Below are 6,053 nucleotides of genomic sequence, written 5' to 3'. Positions count from 1 at the left end.
TTCCAACATGCCACTTGTAACTGTAACTGGTTGTTCCGTCTTTTCTTTCCTTCTACCAGTATTAGAACCTTCTCCAGAGAGCGAGATCTTTGTATAATACGTCCCATGGACAATTTGAGCTTGAATTACTATGACCTACTTTTCAGCCTGGGTATAAAACGTATCTATTCTCTCATGTGCACTTGGTAAAAAAAGGGGGGGGGGATTATCCTGTCCCTTCAAAGATTCTTATAAAAGTTACAATTAAAAAGGTCCCAGTGGATTGTTTTGTCTTCCATGGAATCATAAAATAAAGGAATATTGGTATACCTGCCAAATAATAATGTATATGGATATTGTACCTGGCTTGAAAAATCCTTTCCTTGAGTTAGAGGAAATACCTGTAAGGGCAAATATCTTGTAGATTCCCAGAAGCCTGCATCTAGCATACTTTTGAAACTGAGTAAACTGAATATAGACTGGTATTTCACATCATCCAATGTTTGTAACACCAGCTTTTTTACTTGAACATAGTCCAAAGTTAATAGGGAATCTGTAGGCACCTCCAATGTTCTTAATTTCTACTTTACTGCCTTTGTTCATAGTGAGAGATAATTATCAGCTAAGATTAGCAGTAGCAAGCCTATCGAAAAAATTGAATATACAATCAGTAAGACACTAATAGTCTCCAAGACCCATGTTCAATTTTGGGTACCCAAGAATTGAGGTTGAGCAATCCAGAGTGTGACAAATAAAAATCTTAAAAATTTAGTTTGTGTTGTCTCCAGAGTGTTTTCTTCATATATAGGCCACCCTGAGCTAGATAGTGTTTTAACATCAAGAAAACTTTAGTTTCTGAGGGAGTAAAAAAAAAAAAAAAACACCTGTTGATAGCTAATGTAGATTTTCAGCCACTTGTTTTATATATACATAATGGGCTTTTCAGGATCCCATCATGAAATACTACTCCTAGATGTATAAAGCGGTATACATGTTCAATCTTGTTCTGTTCAATTATTCAGCTTTGTTGTTTTTCTTTGGCAAAAACCATGATTTCAGATTTCTGGTAATTGAGTATAGCAATGTACAATGATTCTCATTTTATGCTTAAACTCAATAGGTGTAGAAGAACTGCAGTTTCATCTTCATAGAGTAATATTGATCTAAATTTTTAAGTATGTGAAAATCTGGAGAGTCCAAAAATTCAACCATAGAGTTTAAAATTGAATAAAATGAATACCAAAATACATCCCAAAATACACACCCTTTCTCAATGGGCATGATGCTGGAGAAAATTCCTTGAGCAGTATATCTTACCTTGAGTGAAGCTCTCTGATTAAAAAACAACAACATCTTAATAATAGTACCTAGAAGCTTAACCCATAACAATGTCTGAGAGATGGAATCAAATGGTGCTCTCAAGTTGAAAAACATCACATAAAGAGCAGTCTGCGCTTTCAAGGTATGTTTCTCAATCAAATGAAGTAATGCAAAAACATGATCCACCCTTAAGCATCCAGTTCAGAAACTACTTTGATCACCGCTCATCAAACCTTCAGATTTGATTTAATCAAATAATTGTTTGATTTAGGTGTTCTGCATATAATTTAGGTAAAGGTAAAGGTAAAGATTCCCCTCGCACATACGTGCTAGTCGTTCCCAACTTCAGGGGGCGGTGCTCATCTCCGTTTCTAAGCCGAAGAGCCATCGCTGTCTGATCACAATTTCATGGATATGTGGCCAGCATGACTGAATACTGAAGGTGCATGGAATGCTGTTACCTTCCCACCAAGGTGGTCCCTATTTTTGTACTTGCATTTTTACATGCTTTTGAATGCTAAGTAGGCAGAAGCTGGGGCAAGTAACAGGAGCTCACTCCGTTATGCAGCACTAGGGATTCGAACCACCCGAACTACCAATAATTTACTCATATAAGTTACTTATACTAAATATAATTTAGCATATATAAATATTATATATGTGTGTGTATGTGTGTGTGTGTGTGTGTGTGTGTGTGTGTGTGTATAAATATTATATATATATAATTTTATAATTTGCATATAATTTACTTATACTAAAATGCCTAATAACTTATCTGCCAGGTCCTCTTTGTTGCCTTCCTTATAAATTGGATCTGTTATTGCCAATCTTCATCTTTGAGGGGATCAATATATATTTATATATATTATTATATATTTATTAAATTTGTATACCGCCCTACTCCCGAAGGACTCAGGGCGGTGAACAGCCATAAAATAAAACATGTAAATACAAAATTTAAAATAGAGATAAAACTAATTAAATAAATTTGGCTGAAACATTTTAAAACCCCAATAAATTAAAACCAAATTTAAAATTCCATTTAAAAGAGGAAAAGTTTAGGTCAGGCCAGCTTGATGGAATAAAAACGTCTTAAGCGCGCGACGGAAGGTACGCAGATCCGGAATCCTCCGTATCTCCGGGGGGAGCTCGTTCCAGATCGTAGGTGCCCCCACAGAGAAGGCTCTCCCCCTGGGGGCCGCCAGTCAACATTGTTTGGCCGACGGCACCCGGAGGAGCCCCTCTCTATGGGAGCGTACTGGTCGGTGGGAGGCTATTGGTGGCAGCAGGCGGTCCCGTAAATAGCCAGGTCCTAAGCCATGGAGCGCTTTGAAGGTGATAACCAAGACCTTGAAGCGCACTCGGAAGACCACCGGGAGCCAGTGCAGCTCGCGCAGAAGAGGCGTTACATGGGAGCGCCACGTTGCTCCCATCACCACCCGCGCGGCTGCACTCTGTGCCAGTTGGAGCCTCCGAGTGCTCCTCAAGGGGAGCCCCATGTAGAGAGCGTTACAATAGTCCAGACGGGAGGTGACGAGGGCATGAGTGACCGTGCGTAACGAGTCCCGATCCAGAAAGGGACGCAACTGGCGAATCAGGCGGACCTGATGAAAAATATGCATAAAAGGGAAGACAAGAAAAGGTGCTCACCATCAGTTCAGTTTAGGAAGGATACAGTCTACCAGTGGCTTTTCCTGTTTGACAGCTTCAGAGAACTGGTGGCCACCCATCAATCTATTTTTGTTACTAGTGGTTGCTCAGAATGGTGTGGCATATAAGTAATAATAAATAAATAAAAGTAGAATTTATATATGAACTCTAAAGTTTGTGTGGTAGCCAGAGAAAGCAATGCACAAGCTGTTTTATGATAGCACTCCTCACAAACTGTAACCTCATTTAGAGCTGTAGTATTATTCTAGTCATGTGAATACCAGACATGTCAGAGAATTGTTAACCTAAATACAAGGGAGCTTATCAGCATTAACAGTTCCCAGCGACTACTATTCTAAAATCCAAATCACAGAAAGATCCTCACCGGGAAGGGAAAGCAGTGCTGGCAGCTAACAAAAGCCTGTTATATAATGAATTTAGCAGACAAACAAAGGCGCAAACAGTGCAAATCCCAACCTTCAATATGTCCCCCGTATATCAGATGACAGTGAAAACATGTGTTGGGCCCATTTCCTTTTGTTCTTAGATTACTTGTGGCTCACAAGCTCTTGCACTATTCTAGACCACTGAAAGATTAAATTGGCCAAACGCCATGCCCAGAGAACCTGACTCTTCAAAATTAATCATTTCCTGAAACAGAGAACCCCCATCTTAGCTGTGAGTACAGAAAAAAAAAAAAGAAAGAATATAATCTCTTTCTAATAGACACAGAATATGATGGCCAGAAAAATGATGTTAGTTACTTCTGAATTCAATTTCTCACTGATAGGATATGACAAAAATTATAACCAAAATAGCTGGGTTTTCATAGACACAAAGATTAGGTTTATACTTGATACTACACCATTAAGGGTTCTGTTTGTCTTTGGTTTAGAATGTTGCATGAAACTAGATATGTGGTTTAATAGATTAAATAAACTACAACTTGACAAAATATGTGAATTCAGCCAATGGGTTTAGTTGTACAGCATACACTTTTGATGCAGGTTTCATCCTAGTAATTCCTGGGTAAAATACACAGTATCAGAATACTCTGTGCAGCTATTAAAACTATACCATTTTTGGGGAGGGGGGGTATTTTGAGTTAAAAAACACATAATAATTGCTAATGGGAAATGATACCCCGTGTCCCCCAAAATAAGACATCCCCTGATAATAAGCCCAATCGGGCTTTTGAGCGCATGGCAATAAGGCCAAGCGGTTATTTCAGGGTTCAAAAAAATATAAGACAGTGTCTTATTTTCAGGGAAACATGGTACTTCCAGATAGGCCAGTCATCATACCATCAATTTCCCCTATTACTGGAGTTTTATGAAGAATTCAGATTATTGTATCTTCAATTTTTCTTTTGTCTTTGATTGGTGATCTGGGAACCCTTTATTAAGTATATCCAATTCCCCTCCATAAAATTCATTAAAAAAGCAGACTAATCATATAATCAATCAATCTCTTTAAGTAACTTCATCAAACTACACACATTCATATTTATAAACTGCTCATTATAGATCCCAATGTTGGTCAATAGCTTAAAAGATTAAAAGAACCAGTTCTTCTAAAACCACCCTGTCATATTGTCTCGAGGTAAATCGTATTATGACCTTCTAGTTTGATTTGCCACCTTGCACGTTATAAGAAACAGTGTTATGGTGGTACAGTATAAATTCCACTTTTGCAGATGGAACGATGTATTTGGCACCTTCCTCCTCTTATTTTCCGCATAACAACATCCATGAGGTGGATTGGGTTGAGACCTGAAAGAGTGACTGGCCCAAAGCCCCCCAGCTGCTTTCATGGCTAAATTGGGACTTAAACTCAGAGTTTCCTGCTTTCTAGCTTTATACCTTAACCACTAGACCAAACTGGCTTAAATATACCAGCAAATGTGAAGAAGAAAACATGTTAATGGCTTCACTTAAGTATGTTGATTTGACCACAATTTCCTCAAACCAAAAGATTCATGAATTGAAATTAAGATCTACCTTAAGCAATGAACTTTAATGCAATGAAGGTGACTTTAAGCATTCTGCAGATTCAGTGACTGTTCTGTTGCTTCTGAGCAGTGGTGGAATTCACATTTTTTTACTACCGGTTCTGTGGGCGTGGCTTGGTGGGCTTGATGGGCGTGGCTTGGTGGGCATGGCAGGAGGATACTGCAAAATCTCCATTCCCACCCCATTCCAGGGGAAGGATACTGCAAAATCCCCATTCCTTCCCCACTCTGGGGCCAACCATTATTTTAATGCAATCTGGTTAATCACACATAGAAGCACACTTCCAATTTGCAAAAGTGCAAAGGGCATGAATTTATTCTAGTACAGCAGCCTTTATAGTTTTAATTTTATTCTCAGAATAAAGAATATTCTCAGGTAATGTTGAAGGATCTTTGTGTATTGTCTGTTTTGTAGCATCTATTTCCCATCCTTTTTCCAGCAGTTTGTTGTTGACTTGGAGGCATTATTTATTTTGAATCCTCTTAAGGAAATTATTTGAAAAAGATTGTCACAATTTAAATAGTCCCTTCACACACAAACAAAGAGGAAGGGAGGGGTTGTATTTGGAGAATACAGGTAATTGGAACTTCCAAGTTACCTAACCTAGTTACCATCATTCACAATCTGATCTAGGAATCAGATTTTGTTTACAATTATACAAAGGGAGGGCAGCACTCTCTTTCCCATATTTTGCTTTTCTGAGAAAAAAAGGGAAATCCTCTCCAAATAGTCTTGTCAAGAGACTTTTTACATTTAGGGGAGGTAAAAACAAAAAGGATATAAATGAAATCTTTTAGAAAGGCTTTACAATATGGGACCTTTATTGCAGCTGACTGTAAAATATAGTCTCAACTTTTTGGGGGGGAGGGGGTGAATCTATAGCCTTAAATAGAGTGGGGTCTGCTTGAAACTAAAATTACCCCTTTGGGTTACCTATTTGGATAAATTGGCTTAAGTTAATTTCCTCCCTACGGTGACTACAGTTAAGCATGCCCTGAGAACTGTAAACATACCAGGTTGTAAGTCAACTTGAACATAGGTATACATCTTGTGTGCACGTATACACACACACAATTGCATCATTATTGTTTG

The sequence above is a fragment of the Pantherophis guttatus genome, chromosome 1 (assembly GCF_059756535.1).
Source record: "Pantherophis guttatus breed Tessera chromosome 1, ASM5975653v1, whole genome shotgun sequence".
Lineage (NCBI taxonomy): Eukaryota > Metazoa > Chordata > Lepidosauria > Squamata > Colubridae > Pantherophis > Pantherophis guttatus.
Note: the sequence above shows the minus strand (reverse complement) of the source record.